Source organism: Onychostruthus taczanowskii, unplaced genomic scaffold (assembly GCF_017590055.1).
Source record: "Onychostruthus taczanowskii isolate IOZ18803 unplaced genomic scaffold, ASM1759005v1 scaffold105, whole genome shotgun sequence".
Taxonomy (NCBI): domain Eukaryota; kingdom Metazoa; phylum Chordata; class Aves; order Passeriformes; family Passeridae; genus Onychostruthus; species Onychostruthus taczanowskii.
The window spans coordinates 673922-698461 of NW_024497078.1; the positions used below are offsets into that span (position 1 = coordinate 673922).

The 24540-nt window shown below is 40.8% G+C and overlaps 1 protein-coding gene across 1 annotated transcript in view; it reads right to left on the reverse strand.

Moving 5' to 3' along the window:
- Positions 1–8866, reverse strand: part of ZC3H12C (zinc finger CCCH-type containing 12C) — a 43911-nt gene extending 35045 nt beyond the window's left edge. The window contains exon 1 of the mRNA XM_041414408.1: positions 8744–8866. The gene's annotated coding sequence lies outside the window, so the exon portion shown is untranslated. The remainder of the gene's footprint in view (positions 1–8743) is intronic.
- Between the last annotated feature and the right edge of the window lie 15674 nt (positions 8867–24540).

Consider the following 24540-nt stretch of genomic DNA (forward strand, 5'->3'; position numbering starts at 1 on the left):
TCTTCATCATCTTTCTGGCCCTTTATTAGACTTGCTCCGTAACTCCATGCTTCTCTTCTACTGGAGCACTCAGATTTACCTCACCAGCGCCAAGCAGGGGGGAAGGATCACCTCCCCTGCCCTGCTACACAACCCCTCTTAATACAACCAGGCCACTGCTGGCTGCCTCCAGCACAATGACATACAGCAGGCTCAAGGATTTCCCATCTTTAAGTGGATGCTCCAACTCAAATGTGGTTAACTCCAGCACAAACATACAAGCCACTGTAAGCACACCAGGGCATGCACACAGATGGACAATCCCAGAAGTCTTGTTTCCAAGGGCAGTAAATCACGTGTCTAGAAATTCTTGGGGGGTTTTTTGGGAATAGACACAAAGCTCTGCTGGAAAGTATTCAGGGGTTTGCAAGCCAGAGAGCACTGAAAAACCCCCTTCTACACATTAAGGTGGCTGTTGAGCAACTGCACTTATCAACACCATCTCATAAACTTCAAGTGTGAAATGCACTGCCCATGTCTGCAACAAATGGGGGAACAGCGCTTACTTTAAGATTGCAACGGTTTATTTTATTTTTTAGTTTTATTATTTATGAATTGAAGGAGACACTGAGCTACAAAGCGTTCAAGGGGGAAAAAAAGTTTCCACCAATACATGCATGTTAGATTTGATCTCCTCTCACTTCCAGAAAGAGCACGTTGTCTGGATGCTTTCTGAGCATGAAAACTTGAACTGTCTAATTGACTTTCCCTGTGACAATACTGGGTGGCCAGACAATGCCTACAACTGTACAAAGTGTATACCATCATGCTTAGCAAAGTATTTTTATTCAAGTTTGTTCTGTCAGAAGAAAATCCTCTTACAAAACTAACACGGTTATGCAAAAAAAAAAAGTATTCTCTTCATTTAAATACACTTAGCTAGTCAACTTAATATCTTTTATCTGTGCCACACACTATTGTTAAGAGTTTGAAAGGTTTGTCAGAGGAAAATAGGCTTCTCAAACTGTCTAGAGACATGGCCAGGTTGTGTTTCAGGCCATGTTCCTGGCAATAGAGCCCCATAATCTCCAGGGTTCCTGGACACAGTTCAAGGTGTAGGTTGGACTCTGTGTCGCCCTAAATGGCTTCACAGTGTTATGCTTATTTGAGACACAATTCCTATGCCTGTACCACACGGCTGCAGTTGTCTTTTTGGCCTGGAGCCTTCTGCAAGAGAGCTGCCAGCAGCAGATTTTCTGCACGACTTTCAGCCTTGCCATTTACTCTCTACTGGGATGAAAGAGTCAGAGAATATGTTAAGGTTCAATTTTTTACCCGGATTTAGTAAGCTAACAATCAGAGAAGACAGAGATGATCATGTGGTTTGTCGAGACATACTGAGCACATAACTGTTTCTTTCTGAGGAAGCTTTTAATAGACCTCACAAGTGGCAACAATAGCCAGATCTTACACAAAGTGGGTTACTGTAGCTGCAAATCTAAGTTCCAAATGAACTAGGATTCTTGGAATGAAAGAAAATAGCTGCACAGACGTCTGTCTTATTACCTGTCATTTAAGTATAGCTCTTCTTCAGATTTCCTGTATTCCTGAACTCAGGAAAGACCATCAGAAAGTCTCCACACTGAGCTACATACTGGCTTGGAAATCCTAGTATTTTACAAGTTAATAAAACAGCTTGCTCATGTTCTATAACTTAATACATCAGAAAGAGACAAACCGTGTTAGTGATTTCACATAATTTTTCCAGCTATTTGCAGTCTCAGAGTCATTCTGGGCTCAGAAGTCTGCAGCTTTTAAAGTAGTAATTAATATTACTGACCAAATTTTCTTGTATTTAGTTGAAAAGCCAGCTATATTTTAGACCTGTGCATTCATGCACATATTTCTATATTAGGCTAATATTTTGAGCCCTTCTGAACCCCCAGTGCTCATACTTTGCCCTTCAGAGTCCTTGTCAAGAAGTTAGATCTGATAAAGACAAACAAATGGGAATACTTCATTCAGAACTGGTGATGCTATTAACATTTAGTATTAAATAATTTAGTTTGGAAGGAATCTCTGGAGGACAACTAGTCCAACAACCTCCCACTTCATACAGTGTCAGCTATGTGTCTTTTTCTTTTGGGCATTTCCAAGGCTGGAGACTCCACAACTTCCCCAAACGCCTACCCCACCATGTAAGTATTCTCATGGTGACATTTTTCTTCATCTTCAGCCACAATTTCTCACTATACCTTGCCAACTGCTGCCTCTTGTCCTTTTGTTACATGCCTCCAAATAGAGTACATTGTTACAGAGCTGAAGACAGCAGTAAGATCCCCTTTGTCTTTTCTTAAATAAGGCTGAACAAACTCAACTCTCCCAGTGTCTCTCCTTGTCACACAATCTACTCCAACACCCTAATCAAGCTGGTTGCCATCCACTAGACTGTAAGGCAGTGTCTTCTCTGTCCTTTAGAGACCAAAACTGGAGTCAGTGCTCCAAATACAATTTCACGAGTGCCAAAAAGAGGTAAATGATCACTCCACTTGGCCTGGTGGTGATCCTCTTGCTATTATGCCTTATCTAACCTTATTATCTATTTCTGCAACGTATCTTACACTCATCAAGGGATGAGGCTTTGCGGTCCACAAAAGGATCCCATGTCAGCAGATGAACTAAACTCTATTTACAATGCCCACTGGAGGTGTCTGTTTTCAGTCTGCCCACTACAAACATTTTCTCATCAGAAATCTCACAGCATAATGATGAGTGCATTCAAGCTGCAGATGAACAATTGAAACTGCTCACAGAAGTAGCAACAAAGATCAGCTTTATGATGATGATGCTTACTTCACACTAATGGGTTTGCTTATCTGAGGTCTCTCTTGCACCATATGTATATATCAAAAGCAAACTGATTTGAAACATACTAATGTCCAAAATTTATCAAGGTATTACATGTGAATTATAGAGAGTCTACCACAGCCTTATAAAACTTTGGAGCAGCCAGTTTTATGAACAAATCAGATGTCAGACTACCACCAAATACTGAATAATACTCTCCTCTTAGGGAGAGACCATGCACTCTACCAACACCATTAAAACTTATCAAAGAACAATTATTCTCAGTCCTGAGAAAAACTGGCTGCATAACTTCACAATGCAAACACACACTACATCTCTGTGAGATTTGTAGTTTAGCTTCTCCTAAATCAGGCAAGGGTGGTTTACCAAGTTTCACTTACAAGCAATGCTCAATTCAGAGAAGACGACAAAGAGCTCACACAAAACTCGTGACTTTGAATGAGTCCTGGCAGTAAGGTCAAGCTCCAGGAAGTGAGCACTAAACACATTTAGCCACACAGTCTTTTGGTAGAACCAGATGAAAGTCCCATCAACGTATGCATGATACCAGATGTTATTTTCTTCCACAGAACAGCTACAGTAAAAAGCTATGAAAAGAGAAGTGAACAAGTGGCTGGGAAAACGTAGCTGAAGCAGAAAACTCTGATTTTAATCTTTCACCAGAAAGCATGGACTGTAGCTCAACAACTTCAAGAAACCCACACTGCAATCCCAACATGACAGTTCCAGTAACTCTAATGAGTCCAACTCCCAGCTCGGCAAGGATGGCAAAAGCCTAGTTGGCAACCCAGTAAGAAAGGCAGTACAAACCCCAGAAGCAGCTGCTACTGAGACTTGTGAACCCAGCTGCACAGCCCTGGGCACTTGCACATCACAGTCCTTCCCTAGCCAGAATAAACCATTTCCAGAGGTGTATCTGGCATTACAAATAGCACGTATTGGCACTATTGCTGAAGGAAAAATCATCTGAGGTTTCCAAATTAGTTGAATGTTTTAAGGTGGAAAAGCCTTAGGGATTGTTGCTGCAAGCTATGAGGCTCTAAGGCTCTCGCTAAGATAAAGTTGAGATCTCTATGTAAGTGTTTATGGCACTTCTTATAAGAGAACTGTGTCTCATCAATAATGAAGCCATGCATCGAATCTGGAAAGATAGATAACTCAGCATTTATGTATTAGCTTTACAGATGACAAAGGACTGAAGAGACCTGTTGAGAGTCGAGCACCAACTATAATGGTAACTATGAGAGCAGAGAAGAAGAACGAGATACCACCTACTTACATTAACAGTTTAAAGAACAAAAGTAGACTAGGAAAGCAGCTTCCGCCAAAAGAAATGCAATTTGTCCCTTTTCCAGACAACCTCTGCCAAACCACCAAATTTCATTAATCCAAAGATAAAAGGTCTAGTCATAGCAACACTGAAATTTTCAGTTCATCACAAAACTTCAAAGCTTCATGGGACTGATTCACTGATTTCACAACTTAGCACATTGCTTTTTACAGCTCATAGGGGAGCATGGCTCACACAAATGGTCATTTAGGAATTATCATGTGAGCTTCTGTCAAGCAGTAAAGGGCTCAAGGATTTTACTCCTTAAGATGCTCCCCAGACTCTGAACTTTACCTACCCACAGCAAGCAAAATGCTTTTCAGGTATTTGCAATAACCTGTGTCACATTTACTGAAAACCTTCAGCTTCACTGATTCTCCAATCTCTGGCACTCCTCTGCAACTTTCAACCACCTCCCAAGACATTCCTTTCATACCAAAAGGAGCTACTCTATTTCTTCCATTGGGAGGATTAATAACATCCATTAAACTTTTCTGCACTCCCATCCACTGAATGTCTTGCCCCTCCCTCCTCTCTACCCACTCTTTTCTCAAAATACCAACCTCTCATAAAGTAAAATCCCTCCTTCTTAACAAAGCTTTAGTCTCCTCATTATCCACCCTGAAGAAAACTGTAATTTGAAGCAAGAATACATTTTAAATACTTTGTATAATACTGCAGAAATTTTATGCAAAGAACATCTTTATCCTGAAAGAATTTAGAACCAAATCACTTTGGTCTAAAACAGAGGTATTGGGAGCTACATTTATGAGCACATAGAAGGTTTCTACATTTAAAGGACAGCAGAACCTGGGAGGGTCTAGCATTCTATTCTGCATCCATCTACATGTACACACACGTACAGATAAATATATAAATAGACACCCAAACTCCCAGGGAGGAGAATGACGTATGTCAAATTTTAAAGTGTTACACTGGTATCATAAATCAAGCAAATATTACCTTAAAATGGTCAAGCCATCAGGAGAGGTAGTCTGGTGCTTGCTGAGACATAAGCCTGGAAGAATGATGAATCTTACAATTGCAGAGAGTGAGCTATGTTACTCCCCAGGGGAAACTTCGAAAACATCTCATCTGGACCTTTTGAGTTAGGAGAGTACAGGTGCAAGTCTTAAAACTGAGGTATGCTCTCAAAGCATTCTCATTCAGCAACTACAACTCAAGAATGAATGGAGCTTGAGTTTATCAAAGCCCTAAAATAATTCTTTAATGGGCAGTACAACAGCCTAGCAGAATGTGAAAAGTCGGTGTCAAATGTCAAGCCCAGTGCTTCATGCTAAGGAAAAAGCAATTTGGATTTTCGGCAGTGCAAGCTAAGCTTTTTACATAAGACATGTGATCTAACCTGAAGTAATCAATCCTGATAGGTAAAAGAGAAGTGCCTGGTTCATCTAAGCAGAAAGCCCCAAGGTTATGAAAACCTCTGTCAATTTCTACTCACCACTAAACAACTTGGTAAGGAACATGCTTTTTGACAGAGCCTCAAGCTGTTACACAGAAACATTTAAAGATGAAGACCTTTTCAATGAAAAATCTCCTCTAGCTCTGGAGATCTGCCTATTCCACAAGACATACAGAGGAAAAAATAGAGACAGTGAGGAAAAAAAATTAAAAAAAAAAAGGATTAAGAAAAAGGAGTGGGGGAGAGGGGAAGAAGAGAGAGTGAAATGCCTCATAACTCTACTAGAAAGGCGATTATGAGCAGATTACAATTGATTTTCTATCTATTTTCTGACTGAAAATAACTGCAATTTGAGGCCAGGAAGTTAGAAAAATGACTGATTCTTATTACACCATCTCACCTTTGCTTTTTTAATAGTCTACTTTTAACACATAATTTAGCAATTAAAATGAAGTGCCAATTCTTTCAAGCATAAAAATATGGGCTTGTTCAATTAATGGGTTTCTTGATTCAAACATATGGTAGAAGTAGTACATTTATTGTAAATATTTAGCAAGCTTGGAGACATGAGGCATTTTACACATAACTATACATGATAAGAGATATAAAGCATAACCCTACAACTTCAGTCCTAGGACAGAAATGATTCAGTCTCTTCATAGAAACAACTAACTGCAATTTTTGTACAACATCTGTTTCTTACAGTAGCTCAGTTTTCAGTACCCCAAGTCAAAAAACAAGGTGCAATCACCTCGATCATTAATAAGGCCGCTGGCTAGCTCCCATGGCAACAAACACTATGGAAATGACTGAATGATGAAATATCTCTTGAATAACTTAGAAAAACTCTTATCTATGACTACCTAGCTACATGTGAGACAGTGCTTCAGAGAACAGCAAAAGCAGCAGAATAATATTTACAGAAGAGGAAAAGCAGAAGTTTTACATCACACATTTTCTACCCTTCCTCCTAGTTACTATACATCTCTCTCCCTACTATTTACTACTGTTATTGCCACCGAGGCATTCCAGTTTTTAAGAATTATTTAAAATACAGATTATGAAGAGATTGATCACTGGAGGCTGAGGCTATCAAAATCTAGATTATGGTCAGTTTTAATTAAAAAAGAAATAAAGGACAATTAAGGAAAAAGTAACAGACTCTTTATTTCTCAAGGGCAGAAATTTTAGTAAGTGGTTCAAGACAGAAGTTAGGGAGATGATGCAGAAAATACTAAACAAGATTTTATGACTCCTGTAATGAAAGAAATCAAACTAAATCACACATCTCTTTTCTACCAAATTTGCTTAGCTGTAGTCATTTCTGAGTACAACCAAAACTGACCTGAGCCAAATAAGTTCCTCATTTTACTTCATACTGACTTTGAACTGCTTTTTCTCCAGCTTGCTTAAAGAGTACTTTCAACTGCATGTAGTATGCATAAGACCTCACAAAATAAAATTTCCTAAGGTTTTTGATTTACCTATGTAAAACTGAGCAGTAAATATCTAGTCAATAAGTTTCATCAAATATCTAACTGCATCTCAAATATTTTCAAGTCTCAGCAACTGCAAGCCTAGTTTTCCTCAAAAGTATCAACAGCTCTGGAACACCAATAATGTTTTTAAAGGTTGGTACAACCCAGAGAAGCAGGCAGTGAAATCACTGCAGCAGAGTGTTGTTCAGCACAGCAGTCAGCATGAAATGCACAGTCTGCACAGCTGAGTCAAGTCTGGATAATCCCTTCACGCTCTGTCAGGTTGAGGTTTGTTTTTAAATTGCATACCTTCAATAAACTCCACTTCTCTGCATTCACATTTTAAAGCAATATTTTTTTAACGTGTGTTTTGATTTGCAGATGTGTAGAAATACTGTTAGTGGAGTTTTGTCTATCAGGATCTTATAAATAATAACTGCCTTTTTAAAAGGATTGCAAATGGTAGTGGTAATTGAAGCTCCACTGGGTGGCTGCTGCCCAGAAGTCTGGTGTAGTAATAAAGGTGTAATAACCATGGTAAGATTTGTAGAGAGATGAAATACTCCTAACTAGTTCAACTACATCCATTGGGAAAATACAAAAAGTAAGTTTTTGAATTTTCAAGAGTAAGCGGTCTAATTAATAAAGAAAGAAGAGGAAGCAGGGAGAGAGAAAACAGAAAATTTTCCCCTGAATTCCCTAAAATAGTTGCAAATATGTTTTACACTGACATAATAAATTCTCTTTAAAATGCCAACATGCTTGAGTTCAGATTCATTAACGGCAGATTACACTCTGTTGAAGTATAGTACCACCCTGGAGCACTGCCAGTTAGAAAATTCAGTTCACTAAGATATATCTAATATAATCCTTGAAGAAGTCTTATTGTCAGTTCACTGGCTTACTATACAGGCAAATGTTACATGGTAAGGAGACAGTGGAAGAGGAAGTAACCTGCCAGTTTGAAAACCCAGACATACTTGAATGGTTTATTTTCCTTCCAGATCAAAAGACCGTGCCACTGCTATCTTAAGTATGTTGTTAATTGCATAACCCTAAGAGCTGCAACTATGCGCTATGTCTCCGCTTTGCAAACACAGATCAAGAGGACAAGACACAGTAAACACGACATTTCAATACATCTGCTGTTCAAGAAATGTAGCCTGCCGTTCAGTGAGATGCATTTACTTAACCCAACTTCTGGCAACACCATTGCTTATTTCGCCCTGTCAGATGCACCAAACCAGAGCCAGGCACGGGAGTGTGAGCCAGGGCCAGGTCCGGCTGCAGAAGGTGCTGCACAAGCACAGCCCGGCGGAGTTTCCTTCCCCGGGGGCATTATAAAATAGCGTCACCGCTCCACAAATACAACCCTACACGCCCGGCGCTACTCAGACATGCCTGCAGAATTACGCCTAAAACACACAGGTGATTGAAAATTAATTTTTACGAGAAATTAGGCTTAGAAGCCACAGCCAGATCTGAGAGCAGTGAAACCAACACATATTGCGGTTCGGTTAGAGCAAGCAAATTATGCAGCCTGTCCTCTCACACAAAGCGGAGGGAATAAATCTACACCCTCCTCACAGAATTATTAAAAACAAAACAACCACAAAAACAACCTCAAAAGTTAGAAGCGGGGGAATGGCAGGGTAGGTAGAGTACCTGAAACAAGTTTTAAATTCCTTGTCAGGCTCCCGGTGCGCGCGGTACGTGTGTCCCCCGGGCCGGCCGCAGCTCCGGCACGGCCGCGGGCGGGGCGCGGCGCGGCGCAGCGGCCCCGCAGCCACCCACCTGCGGCCATCGCCGGCAGCCGTCGCTGCGGGCGGGAGCAGCGGCTGCAAGGTCGCCTTCACCTCGCCCGCCGAGGCGCCGCCGGGCCGCCCCTCGCCGCCTCTCGTCGGGCACGGCCGGGCCGGACGGACGGGGGGCGCCTGGTGCCGGGGCGCCACGAAACCCGGCGGGGGAACCGCCCGGCCCGGCCTCGGTGGGTGGCGGGCAGGAGAGGGACACGGCTCACCCCCCGCGCCGCGGGTTCCCGCCGTGAATTGCGAAGATTGCCCGGTGCCCCACTCCCTAAACGCCGCTACGTTACCGGCTGGGGCCAGCGGGAAGGGCCTGGGCGGCGCGGCCTGGGCAGCTGGTCCTCCGGCCCGGCAAAGGTCCTGCCGCCATCGGAGAAAACCTCGCGGTGCTCACGGGCGCTCGCTGTGCAAGTGTCCCTGTGCCCCACCGCCCCGGCTGTGCAGGTGGAGAGAGGGCGGTCGGAAAGCTTTTCGCCAAGGATCACGAACTCCCTTTGTGACAGAGTTGGGAGAGACCTTAATTTCCGTCCCGTGTTCTAATTACGAGATGTTTCCTCCCACCCCGCAGTTACTTTTGTGCAGTTGAAGTAATCTACCTCTCACCATCCCACCCAGCCTTCTGTGCTGCTGCCGAGGCGGCTGAGCGCCAGGAGCTGCTTAGAAGATATGAATGAAAGTCTGGTGTTGTGCTTACGGCTTGTAGCTAATGGAGCACATCGTATACAAGATAAGACATACAGCCATTGCTACTCACAGGCTGCAAATGTGCCTGTGTGTGTATATATATATATATTTATATGTATATATGTAATTGTTACCCACTGCTATTCTACTATTGGAATTTATACAAACCTCTTCTGTACCCACCAGAAAATGGGCTAATTAAAAAAAAAAAAAATTACATCCAATTTACACAAATTCTACACAGAAATGTGAGCCAAACGTGTCACTTTGAAGGGATTATTTTTTCAATAAATGTGATAGATTTGCCTCAATAAAAGACTGTGGAGGGACAGGGCTATGTTGCTTTCCTGCATGTTTCCACAAACCCTCCCTCTTAGAGCTGACATAGCCTATAGAATGACGTAATGATTTTGTTCGTTTGGCTCATTCATTAAAAAAATTGAAAAATTGAATTTTTCAGTGGATCTCATCCCCATCCTAGGCAAGAGTTTGGAGGGTTCAGTTCATGATGCAAAAGGCCACCTCTCCCCCCTGGTTAGTTTACTTAGCTGTATGGAAGGAATTTGAGGCCTCTACTTCAGAAATTAAAATGCTTGTTCCCTCAGTCCCATATGTTGATGCTGTTTCAGAGCCAGAGTGGTGTCCAAATGTGACAATGAATATTAATTTAGTGGGAGAAATTGGTGAAAGAATGAGACACTTGTAGTGCTACTTTGCTGCTTATTATGGAAGCCGGTGATTGAGGAGCATATGAGTCAGTTAAAAGCACTGCAATGCTGGAGAAAATGATTCTCAATTATCAGAATAAGAGAGAACAGAGCAATATGGAATTGATTTTGAAACTACTTAAAATCACGAGAATTTTGCATTAACTTCTTTTTCTTAGCATACTATACCTCCTCCTGAGTTTGTATAAAGGGTCTTTTTGACCTCATATCCTGTTTAGAAGATCTTGTGATTCTGTCAACCTACAGTACCTTGTGAGTGATTAAAACATGCCACTCATGGGCATCATTACGTCTGCTCAAATGGGAGGGCTACTCAAAATGAAGAGAGCTGCTTGATGTCACTGTGCTGCTCGTCGGTAAAACCTCATTTCCTCCGTATTGCCTTAGGAAACAACTTGCTTCTCAATTAAAATAGAAACAGGATTCTGACTTGGGGATCAGAAACCAGGATTTTTCTGTTCCGTGACCACACACCCACGATATGGTAATCGTACTTTTGAAGGAGGGATTGTAAGTGTTAAAAGACTTTCTTGGGGTAGGACAGTTAGAGGCTGGGGATTTATATGCCTTCAGAACTTCCCGCATCTCTTTCTTCCTTCCCCATTGTATGTCCCCAGTCATTCCTACATCACTACTCTTCAGGTTTTGCTGAAACTCAGGATTTCCAGGGCTTTGGGACTTTTACGTGGCTTTCCATTTTGGGACTTTCACAACACTTTCCTGGTCAGCTAATGAAATAAAAAATTGTTAATAAATGAGAACGTACTCGCAGGATTAGTCAGTACTTAAAAGCAAGAAGAGGGAAAGCGGGATCAGCTGTCCTCTTTGGAAACCAGAACCTCCTTTTTTTCCAGAATCTGTATTGGCATAACTACAACGTAATATACAATACCAAAAGTTTATGAACAATACTTTTTCTGTAAAACTGATCTTCTGTGTTAACTCTGATTTCCCATGTCTTCCTTACCAATCTCTATCAAGTCAAACTTCCATTAACAGCTCTTCATCATTTATCTCTCTTTTTAGTATAAGAAATGTACATTCACCTTTTCAGAATTTCTTTACCTTGTCAATTATGTTGTGCACTTCAGCTATTTTCCATTACTTGAATATTTTCTTACTCAGACAGGGAATTGCTCTTTTATTCCTTCACTTGTCCAATGCACTGGCCAGCCCTTCTAATTGAACCTACTCCTCACCCTCTCAGGCTGGGAGACCTGTGTTTTGTGCTTCTATCCACAACCTGCTTCTAAGGTAACCCCCAAACTCTCTTGATCCACCTTGTGCTTCAGACTATCAGATATGCCAGAGCAGATAACTGATTTCAGCATAATGTCATCAGTATCAATGCCTGTTGCTTTTGTCCTCTTAAATAACTGCTGCTTTACTTGAAGGTCCTGAACATTAAATGTACTTTTTGTTGGCTTTCTGCATTGGTTGTTTGAATACCTTTGGTAGGTAGACACTTATCCTTTCCTTCCATTGAACCACAATCATGATGCCTGATTCCAAATGGACATCCTTGAAATATCCAGATGGTTTGTCAGCTCTTTGTTTAGCCTTCACCTAGCATTTTTTAACCTTTTTTAGTCATCACATTTTGTCCAGATATTTTTTCATCTGAGAATCTTGTGCTGCTTCTGCCATTATTTGTGTGGAAAAGCCTAAGTACTTATATGACAAAGCTGCTACAACAATGTACATTTTGTTAATTTATGTTACCACAGCAACTGAGCCATGCAAAAATGTAGTGTTTCATTGTTTGGTATTGCACTTTGGCTTTCTGATAAAAAGCTAGGGGAACGTAGTCTGTGTGCAGCTGCTATGGAGCTGGGTCTTAACTAGGTAGATAACTGTGCCTATTGAGGAGGTATCAATACCTGCTGTCAGAATGGGCTTACCAGGTAGGATCCTGTAGGAATCTAAATCCAGTTCTGTTCAGTTTTGTGAGAAATTGCAGGCATGCTGGAAGAGGGGATTAGGATTTGACATGTAGAAAACTGGTCTAGAAAACATAAGACGCAGGTTGGGGGAACAAAAGCAGTGAGCCTAGACAGGTATAAAAAATGGCACAAATTCAGGAAATGAGCAAGGGGTGAAAAAGTAATCTTCCAGAAAGGAATCTGGAGTCTACGAGAAGTCACAAGCTGAGTATGAGTCAGCAATGTGTTTTCCTGGCAAAAATGGTAAACATTACAGAAAGATACAGATGTGGGGAGAAGTCTGTGGGCTCTGTGCAATATTGGTAGGACATCAGTGGAAGGACTAATTTTGTGCACCACAGCTCCAGAACTACATGAGCCAACAGGAGTCAGTGCAGGGTGGACAGAGGACTGGGAAGACTGAGGAAGCTGGAGTTGTTCAGGCTAGAGAAAAGGAGGCAGAAGACAGACATGCTAAGACTTTTCATATACTTAAAAGGCCATTGCAAATAGAAGGGGAATCATCTAGTCTTGGTAGGTAGGGTAAGATGTAATGGACTTAAATTGCATCAAGGAGGAAAAGCTTTTCTAATGGTAACATTAGTGAGGCACAGCTTTATATCACAGGGTGTAATGGTGGCTCTGTTACCGGATGTCTTTAAGTATGTACTGGACAAATATTAAGTGCTATTGATCTGGCATTGGACTTGGAGGATGGACTAAGTGACTAATCAAGCTCTGTTACAGACCTATTTTTCTGTGATTACATATAATCTGAGGCTTCTCATTAATCATTGTTTCTTTATCCAGTCCCATTGTACATTCTGTTTTCTTTTCAAGTCGGATCCCTGGTCATCTCTCTGTTCTCTGAAGGACAAAAGAATATTTCGTCCCTTTTTTCTTTCTGTGTAGTTAAAGGCCAAAGCTTTTCTTGGTTTTTTGGTAGCCCACGACAGACACAAACTGATGAGTTACATTGCATTTTACTGCTGAGATATTGATTATAATTACATGTGAGTCAAACATGCAATAAAAATTATTTAGATGAATGTTGTTAGTCTGTACAGACATGTTCTACGTAAATGTACAAAATGTTAACATAAATCTGAGATTCTCTAGTCATATACTAGAAAAAATTACTCAATTCATAAAATGTTACTGTGTTTCAGACCAGTCTAATGCACGTAATCCCAAATTTGCTGATCTACACTGACAAGAGCCCATAAAACAGTTTTAAATGTAAACTGTACTATGCTACTTTTTTTTTAGGCATGATTTAGTTTTGAAAAGTCTTGTATATTTACTAAACTCCATTCACTTCTACATTTCAGTTTAAAATACATAGCTTATACCAAGAATAATTGGCATTTGTTTACTTGGCAGATCTGTTCAATGGACAACATTCCTGATAGGTTTTTTGGGTTTTTTCTTTCTGATCATTACTTTTTTCTAAAAACTTTTGTATTTATAGCCTTAAAGGAGCATCTCTGTCAGAGCAGACCCATGTGTGTTTTGGGAATAAAAAAAAGCTGTTGCAATAAATGCCAATGCTAAATACTTTATTTGCTGAGCTTTTAAAGTGAATGCTCATCAGAAGTTTAAACCTACTCTTTTTCACCTTAAGGACGACTTCTCAACTGTACAGTCATTTTATCCTGTCAGAGAATGAGAATTTTCTTTCTGTAATGATTTTTTTCTGAAAGACTAATAATGTCCTATTCTACACAGAACATGTATCACCCATGTACCTGTGCTGATGCACATATTCATAGGTGATGGGGAAGAATTAGGTGGGGAAAAAGGTGACAAAATTTCTCAATACTTTCTACAAAAGTATTATAATACAGGACTTCTCAAGGTCCTAAAACCTAAATTCTAAAATGAAGAACCATTGGCTTCATGTAAGGCCAAGGATATTGGAATTGTAATGAAAATGTCAATGTGGCTGAAAGAAATACATATTAAGAAAAGAATAGGAAACACACAGTATCATTATGCCCTTATTTATGGTGCTCCAGTTTTTTAATGCCACAAGCAGTTCTTGCCTTCACATCTCAGAAGAGATACAGTAGAACGAGACGAAAGTAATATGGATAATCAGGGATATGGGATATCTTTTCCATGAAGTGTGGCTGAACAGATTCTTTAGCCTGAAAAGGAGACAGCCAAGAGAGGGTGTGAAAGAGACCTCTAAACCATGGATGGCACAAATCCCATGAATTGAGTATCTGTCATAACACAAGACTGCCACAACATGGCTCCCTCCACATCTTTCTGCTTCACACCATACTCAGCCCCGTGTAAAAGGCTGCTTTTACAGCTCTGCCTAGGGTTAGGGTTCAGAAAACCACAGAGCCCAGAGCTCCATGCCCACTTCACCTGCAAAGTCATGCCAAGGAGCGCACAGGACTGCGACAATACGGCTTCCACCTCCCCTTTCTGCTTGGCACCAGTCTCATGCCCACGAGGCTTTTACTGCTCTGCCTAGGATTAGGGTTCAGAAAACCACAAAGCCCAGAGCTCCAAGCACACTGCAACTACAAAAGGCATGCCAAGGGGAACACAGGGCTTCCACAGCATGGCTCCCTCCACATCTTTCTGTTTGGAACCGCTGTCACCCCCAAGTGGCTTTTACTGCTTTGCCTAGGGATAGGGTTACTCCTCGGGTTAGGGTTCAGAAAACCATAGATCCCAGAGCTCCAAGCACACTGCAGCTGCAAAAGTCATGCCGTCAGGAGCACAGGTCTGCCACAACATGGGTCCCTCCTCACCTTTCTGCTTGGCCTCAGCCTCATCCCATCGCCGCTTTTACTGCTCCGCCTAGTGTTAGAGTTATGCCTAGGGTTAGGGCTCAGAAAAGCAGAAAGCCCAGTGCTCCAGGGACTCTGCAGCTGCAAAAGTCATGCCAAGTGGAACACAGGTCTTCCACAACATATTTCCTCTGTCTTTATATCGGACCTTTGGAGCATAAAATAAAATTGTCAGATGCAGTTTTCACCAATAGAAAAGGAAAAATTCCCTGAAACGATCTTATTTTTCAGAAAGCAAGTGTATATGCCCATGGAATAAAAATCCAGCTAAGGTGTAGAGATCTGTGTTTCAGTATGTCCCTAAGCCACCCCCAACTTCCAGCCTTGTATGAGCCTTTACTTTAATTCCTGTGTTAGGCAAAAGGCGTCTTCATCTGGCCACTGTCAGAGAGAGATTGTGGGCTGGACTTTGACACGCGCCCCAGTGTGAGCATTTTTACTTTGTTGTTAATTTTCCTGCTGAATGAGAAGTCTCTGACACCCTTTGAATTCTGTGATTCTGTGAGTCTACAACCTTACAGCACTGCAGGAGACACAGCCTGGGAAGTGATCAAAAGAATAAGCAGGAGGTAGGAATCTGCCTTTGATATGTAATTTTTTTAAAGTAAACTAAAAAAAGGGAAAAAAAAAAAAGATTACTTCTTGAATCCTTGGATACAGTCAAGCATGGACAGATGCCTGACACCATTATCACCTTCTCCTGCACCGTGATAAAGCCAAGCAAACTCTTAAGGCACTTCAAGGCCACAAAAAGGGTTAATAATGCCGGGGGTGGGTGAAAGAGTGAAGAAATTCTCTTGCTGTGCCTTCCAGAGAGTGAATTAGGTGGATGCAAAACTACTTTCTGCAGCTGGGAGACATCACAGGACATCCCTGAAGTGGGTCAGGGCAGGGGTCATGCTCACTGTTATCAAAATTTTCAGAGCATCAGCAAGAAGGAGAAGTATCCATTGTCATCATATCTAGCGGTATGAGTGAAAACTAGCATGGGAGTCTTCTTCAGTGCAGAACACAAGAAAGCAGGAATTTGATGCTTGAAAAAGTCTGACTGACAGGAATATTAAACAGGGTTTCAATTAGCAGAGTGTGTACCTGTTGGGTTCTGGAGCCCAGGAAGGGTGTAAGTCACCTCAAGCAGCAGCTTACTGGGAAACTGAGACTGTACAGGCAGAGGGGAAAGCCAGTGCTGAGGCATTCTTCATACCTGTGGAGAGCACTGGTAGAGGGTGATGGAGTAACCCAGCAGTAAGAAACCACTTTAAGGAGGTCTTTATTTACCCCATATAGTTCATCTGTTGTGATTGTCATGCTGTCATTTGGTGAACAAGGAGAGAAGGATACAGGAATGTAAAATGGTCTCATGTCATGTATTTAGTATTTGTTACTTGTATTTTGAAGCAATGAAGAAAATTCAAGCAAAAGTAGTTGCTGCAGCATTTCAAATTTTGAAACAAAACCCTTAAAATATTTAGCAGTTTTGTATTAATTTGTTTTACAGAATTTTTGTTAATTAAAAAAAATTGTGCTTCCATCTTTAATTGGAGTTTTGACTCTTTGATTAGGAAGAAATTTTCACTGAAATTTCCTTTAGTTCTTCTGAAAATATTTTAAATGCTAAAGATTCAAATGAAAGATCACTCGGGAGATAATTTTCAGATACTCAAATGTTTTATTTTCTTCACAACTGGCAAAAATTGGCAGAGAATTACAGAGGAACAAGCTCTTTTCTATTCTTCTTCAGCCAATATGGCTCTTAGTCACATTCTGCTGTTTCACCAGATAGTATTTTGATTGTAAGTTTTATACCTCAGTATTGTGAGAAGTTGGTGTTTCTTTAAGGTGAAGTGATACCATTTTGTTTCCTTCATTCTGGTGCAATCTGATCTTACTGATGCAAAAAAAACACAAACCCCAAACACCAGTGCTTGTGCTTTTTTTTTCTTCCTGGAGGGGGTTAGTGTTATTTCCTATAGAGTTCTGTTTCATAATGGCTCAGAAATGAACGTAACAGTTCCCACAAATGAACAAAATGGCTTTTGGTTGCAGTGAAAATGTATTTTTTTTCAGGAACTGTGCAATTTGCTCAAAAGCTGCTAACAACATGCTACTATTTTCTTAGTGGTTTTGCATATCATTAATGAGAAAGCAGTAACATCTTCTCTCCTAATGATTGCTGTTCTTTATACCTCATCTCCTTGGAGATGAGAATCTTTACTTTCTTTATTCCCTCCACTTATATAATTTTCTGCCCTCTTGTTTTGAACGAAGACCTGAAAACAAGCAAATTCAAGACAACTGAATGGTCTCAGTATTTATTAATTCATTATATTTGAGACAGAAATGCTATGATAGTTGGGACTGAGCATCCATGTTGTCAGACTTTGTCTGACTTTGATTTCTTTAACAATTTTTGAACCAACAGAAGAGTTTCCAGTGTCTGTATTTTAGTTGAGGGGCAATATTGACTTTAGACACTTACCTTCACTCTGCTCTGGTCTTTGAGTCTTTGAGTCTCTTTTGGAGGTTTTTTCTTCATTCCTGGCCACCTTTGTATGTTCTTTACCGTAATAGTGGTGAGGCACTGGCACATGTTGCCCAGAGAAGTTGTGGATGCCCCATCCTTGGAAGTGTTCAAGGTGAGGTTTGGTGGAACATGGTCTGGTGGAAGGCATCCCTCCCACAGCAGAGGAATTTGAAGTAGATGGTGTTTAAGGTCCCTTCCCACCCAAACAGTTCTATGATTTTGTGATTATAAGCAGAATTGTAGAAATCATAGAAAGTAGTATGAGATGTTATTTGGCCCATCATTATACTCCACAGCAGGATCATCTCCATGTAAATTAGTGATGAAGGCATTTCTCCTATTTCTAGATAATGTGTGTTGATGGAGACACCATATATTCTGTAAGAAAAATTCTCTAGTACTGGTCTGCACTGTTTTCAGAGTTTCCTGGGAAATGCCTTTCAAATAATCGTAATGGGATTAATTGTCTAATTGTACATGTCTATAGGTATATATCTACAAATACTTTGAGCTTCTAAGTTTCTGCTAGAAGAAGTGGAGATATTGATTGTTCTTAGTTTGTCTACAGATGGGCCTTTAGACCTGTCTGAGATGGAAACCCATTCCGTAGGACAAGGATGGAGTGCAATTCATTCCTTTCCTCCTTGTTGTGCCCTTTACCCTTAATTTTTCGTGTTGCTTCTCATCTTTTAAAGGCTAAACCAGTTGCTATTTCCTTAAACACTGTTTATTTCCAACTCATCCTTTTTGTTCCTCTTTTGATCCTTTCAGCTGGTTCACACAGTTCTCATAATAAGGAACTTGAAACTAAGCACGTGGTGCATGAGAGACTGCATGACATGAAACGTCCTCTGCGAGAACCTCGGCTTGTCTTTTAGGAGTGCGGCTGGGGAACTTGATCAGAGGAAAAGCCCTCTCCAATTACATCACCACCGAAGCAAAAGCAGTGCAGGCAGCTCTGCATTGCTTACTTCAGGCTGTGCTTGCTGTAGAGATGAGCGCTGCATATCAGTGAGCCACAAGGCCTGATAGGAGAGTATAGAAATCAGCAGGCACCACAGCAGCAAAAGAGTCTGACTCTTTCTTGGTGTTTTATGTCTACAATGCTTTAAAAAAGATGCATGCAAAAGCAAGATGCCCAAAGTGCTCTTTTATTGTCTTTATTGCAGATTTAAGAAGGTATCACCTTCATTCTTGAAGTTGTGGAGTAAATATTCAAATTAATATGTGAGGAAGGAATACTGAGAGGATTTTTTTCATAAATCTGAAAAGCAAGTTGATCTAAAAATATGGTCCATTTAGTTAAGTATTCAGAAATATTACTCTTTTCAGTTCTATTTTTATAAACGGCTTAAATAATAGTTCCTTAAAAAACATCCTTATTACTATAGTACATCCCATGATGGAGGATAATTGCTTCTGAATCTTCTACTTTTTCATATGTCAATCAATCTATATGAAACTCAGAAGAGTTTTGTCAGAATTACAGAACAAACTTCAAGTAGAGTGAATTGTCTGAAGTCAAATGAAATACAAAGGAAAATGAAATACAAATGACCAGACTGCTGTTGGGACTGTGAGAGAATGCATGAATACCTGCAAAGAGCATTTGGGATAAATCCATGCTACTTTGATCATACCCTAAGTTTAATAGCATTATGATACTAATAATGAACATAAGGCATATGTAACCTGGGATTCTGAATTTCATATGATTATCATTGGTTTAGAGAAATCATCAAAATTTCAAGGCTAGGAACTAAGACAGAAGATAGAAAATTTTATTTAATGGTTTCCAGTGTTTGTTCATCTGGAAACATCGTATTTAGCTCCTGCTTCTTTAATATTTTGGGTTCAATGTCATCTGAGAGGAAAGATAGGACATACTTGTCTTTGTGAAGACAGAGATTAATTAATTTTTCACGTATAAGCTGTCCTTGCACCTCCAGATCCCTATTGCAGAGCCTACTGGAATAAGATTTTTTGATCAGCTGTTTTGATGCAGACCCTGGGTGGGTCCCAGCTATGGGACCTGACAGATGGACTGAAGGCTCTTATGTAAAAAACCTGAGAATTCTTTGGTTTTGGGATTCTGAAATTGAAGATGAATCAACATCTTGATAGAATACCTTCTGCTTAGTGGTATTATCTAATAATACTTAAGATTTTCCACTAGCACTGTAGTGCTTTGAATTCGTATTGCTATTCATTAACAAATCTCTCCTGCAGTGATCTCTTACTATTGTTACTGCTATTGATATAATTTTAAAATTAGATTATCGGCAAATCAGAATCAGTTTATTCATAGAAACACAGAATCACAGAATATTCTATGTTGGAAGGGACCCAAAAGGATCATTCAGTCCAACTCCTGGCCCTGCACAGCACCATCCTTAAAAATTACACCATGTGCCACAGAACATAGTCCTAGTGCTCCTTGAGCTCTGTCAGGCTGGTGCTGTGACCACTTCCCTGGGGAGCCTGTTCCAGTGCCCAGACACCCTCTAGGTGAAGAACCTGTCCCTGATAGCCAACCTGAACCTCCCCTGACACAGCTTCAGGCCGTTCCCTTGGGTCTTGGCACTGCTCACCACAGAGAACAGATCAGTGCCTGCCCCTCCTCTTCCCCTCAAGAAGGGGCTTCAGATTGCAATGGGGTCTCTCCTCAATCTCCTTTTCTCCAGGCTGAACACACCAAGTGACCTCAGACGTGAGAGGGGGCTTTCCCTTAAAGGCCCTTTACCCATTCTCATTGCCCTCTGGACACTCTCCCGTAGTTTAATGTCTTTTTTATATGGTGGCACCCAGAACTGCCCCAGCACTGGAAGTGAGGCTGCCCCAGAGCAGAGCAGAGCAGGACAATCCCCTCCCTTGCCCGGCTGGCCATGCTGTGCCTGATGCCCCCAGGACAGGCTTGGCCCGCCTGGCTGCCAGGGCACTGCTGGCTCTTTGTGATGTACAACTGCTTCTATGTTTCTCCCTGGCTTTTGGGGTATGGGTTTTGTCTTTGTAAGGCTTTACATTTATCATGATTTGCTGACATAAAGGACAACCTGTTTCTTCCAGGTTGTTTATTCAGTTATTATTTATTGTTTGTATTATTGCTACACTTGTTAATAGTAGCACACCGAGTACTTGTTCTGGATGTTGTATGGGGAATGAAAATAGGATCTCTGTCCCCTCCGTAGCACACCTAACTTAGAACAAGAGAAGGCAGTGCCGCAGTCAAAGGCATGTGATCTGAATAACCATTGGTTTTGGAGATGTGAAATGAGAGATTTCAAGATTTACATGTAGACAGTTCAATTTCTCTCATTTGAAAGTAACTTTTCTACTGAAACTGATGATGAAAAAACCCCAAATCATCAAAACTGAACTGAAATCTATTTTAAACTCTGGTATTTTTTTTTCCCCCTGATTGATGCAAACACTGCTTATCTTGATTAGGGGTAGAGAATTTTTCTCAGTTCCTGAAAATTATTTTCAGGTGGGAAAATCATTTGCGATTTGCTTCTTCCCCAGAGGACCGTGGGATGATGGAAGGCCTTTTGGGTCTTTTAGCATAGACTTCACAAACACAAGCTTGCATACTGTAAACTCTACAGCTTTGGATCAATATTGAGCAATTTTATAGTCAATCTCCCTGATTTTGACTACTTCCAAGTAATATATAATAGCAATTACTAAGCATGTCACCAGTACTTCTCAGAATTTAAAGCTAACTGTGCTGTGGGTCATCTGTGTTAAAGGACATCTATTTGGAAGCACAATGAGAAATGAACTGAAACTATGGCTCACTGCCTAGGATTTGAGAGGTAGGATGTAGAAAAGGCCCTGACCCTGTTTCTCTTTTATTTTCTTATCAAATGTCAGGATAATTTTAGTTACCACTATTGTTTTTACTTGATGTTTGTCCCATCTGTAGTTGGTCTGAATTTGTTTGAGCACTGCAGGCTATTGAACTGAAGGCAGAGTGACACTTAGTAGGGTTGATTCTGTGTTAGCAGAAGATTTGTTATTGTTTGGGCACACTGTTGGGGGGTGAAATCTCACCATCTATTTAAAAATAGTGGCATGCAAAGCTGGACACCTTAGAGACGCATAATCTTTTCCAATTTGATGTTTCACTATGTCCTACTGCAAAATTGGCTGGCTGGCTTGATTGCTCTGCAGGCAATTTGTCAAAATTACTTATGCAAGGGTGGCATCTTAGGCAGTGGTGAAAAAAATGCTCAGAAAGCCTTTCCTAACCCAAATATCCTTGCCCTGTGCTAGGCCTGCCCTAAAAAGGGATGATTAATCTTTCACGTCTTCAAGTCCCCAAAAGAATTCCTGCATTTCACTGTATGTAGAACATATTAGCTACAATACATTGTTATTTCCTTCATGGTTCATGTAAAAATAATAGTGCAATTGTTTATTAAAACACAGGATTGATTTAGCACAGGTCTAGAGGAATGTACATAATGCTAGATGGAAAGCTGCTTCTCTGAAAACCCCCAGCATGTGGGTTTTCAGTAAATAAGAACATTTGGTAAAGTTTCAGTTTTCACAGATGAAAGGTAAGAAAGATTTACATTTATACATAAACATTCACAGCAGGGGGAAGGTTTGTCTGCCTCACAGCTTGTGGCAACTCTTCAAATGAAAAAGAACACTTCTGAGGAGTTCTATTCTGGGAAGAGCTACGAGTCCATGCTGCTCACTGTGCCAATGGCCCCAAGAGCAATACACCTTAGATGTACTGCACAACATGGCCTGGCTATCAAGCATGTCCTCAGCTCCAAAGGGTTATGGAGTTCAACATTTGTTTATTGATCATACATGAAAGAGCTCAGCAGCTCGTGGCAAAGGTTCCATCGTATACCAGAGATACCCAGACTTTATCCTAAGGAGAGACACTGGTTGGTAATGAAACAACATTAGTACGGTTATTAAAGCAGCAGGAGCTGGTGTGGCAGGAAGAGTCTGAACTGTGTAGCTGCCTTGGCACCAGAGCACTTGTATTTCTCATTTGAAAGAAGTGCTGCCCAGTTTGGGACAGGCCTCTCTTGCAAAATCCTCAATGGAGGTAAATCTGCCTTGACGTTTTTTGAAGGGATGAGCACAGAGCTGCTCAGTTCCTGGGATAGAAGGGATAAATGGTGTTCCAGATTTATGTGATGCTGGAGGATCCTCTTGTTGGGGTTGGGAGGAGTTGCTTGATGGCAACATTAAACAGCTTGGATTTTAGCTCATGTTGGTTGGTGGGTTTTGCCACAGCTAACAGTCCTGCTTCAGGGGTGTGCTCAGGGAGCTGCTACCTAGGTGTCCTGCGTGAGATTTATGTTCACTTTGAGTCCTTGGGTAGCCTTTGATTGGCAACCAAACTGTGCCTGTTTATTGAGCAGGAGAATCACTCCCTACCATGGAGAAAACAAATCCGCAGGCTGCTTCTTAGAGCCATAACCTGTTAGAGCTCTGTGTTCCTGGAACAAACTCATCATGTGAGAGGGAACCAAGTACTCTAAAGAAATCACAAGGTCTTCACCTCATCCAGGCCTTACTCAAAAGGGAATAATTTGGTTTCATATTCGCTGCATTTTAGTAGGTAGCAGCGAGACTTTAAAGTAAGAGATAGTTGCCTGACATCAACCAGGCCTTGAGTTTAGTCTTACCTCCTCCTGCAAGAGGCATTGCTAACCAAAGGGTAGATGCTTGTAGCCCAGGCTCAGCTTAGCTATCTTTATAACAGTTTACAGGTGTCTTGCCAAAAAATTAGCAAAATATGTATTAGGACTGGCTCTAGACATATTGCTGCATGAAGGAAGCCTCTTATATACTTCTCCAAATGTGTTGCTGAAGGCTACAGTTGCAGGAGGATGATACTCCAATAATGGTTTGCATAAGTTAAATTTGTATCCTGTTATCCGAGAAGAGCTTGCAGCAAGCCTGAATAAAACTTGCTGTTCTTGCTTCATTTTCTGTTAAAACATTTTCAGATCATCTTCTAGTGTTACTGCATGTATGTTTGCATTGTAATTAATCAGTATGATCCATCTGCCAGTTTTGCACAGGTGACAGTCTTCTGTATTAGGAAGATGCCTAGTCCTTGCCTTAGATGTCTCAAGAACTCTTCCTATATCAATTCTTATTTTGAGGATTAATTAAATTTTATTGAAATGATGTCATACCTTGGGATTAACACTTTTTATTTGTGAGTAGATAAATGTTTCCTTCTCTAATGTGATTTGTTGTTTGCCTGAGCGAGAGTTATGTGTTTGGAAGAAGGCTAACATGTGTCTCTCCTCCCACTCCTGAACCATCTACGAGGCTTCCAAGGAGTGTAGAAGGGAATCTCTTGTCTTCAGGATCACTCCTAACTCTGGTGTATTTTAGTCTCTACTTTTCCAACTATCCTTAAATCATACAGAAATATGTGAGGTTATTTCTTTTTTGTGCACCTACAAAGCTCTCAGGTTGCTCACTGGATCCAGTTCTTCAATGACTCACCCTCACATTTGCTTGTCTTGGTATGGATTCGGATTATTCTGTTTGAAACTTATATCACTGCTTTTTTCCAGAAGCCTTCAAGGAAGAATTCAAGGAAGCCCTCAAGTGAACCTCTGTAAATATATTTGTAGACTTTCGGAATACAATTTATAACTGTAAAATCATAACTGTAGCCACTGAAAATGAAATTTTATGTGAGCATATTATTTAAGTATTTGACAGAATGTTTATGTTTATAAAAAGGTGAAAAATGTAGGTGATTACTGGTGCTTTATAGATAATACCTATGAAGATCCCAAAATTAATCTGCGAGCAATAACATTGGTGGCAAATAACTCTCCTCTTTCCCTGTGGTCCCCCAGGTCTGGCTTTCTAACATTGGGATACCATGCCGTGTACTAGAAAGTTGATAAAACCTCTGACAGTTCTGTGCTGGTCATTGCAGACGAAATAACATTTTACCCTGAGCAGATGTTGTCACAAAGTTTTTACTTTGG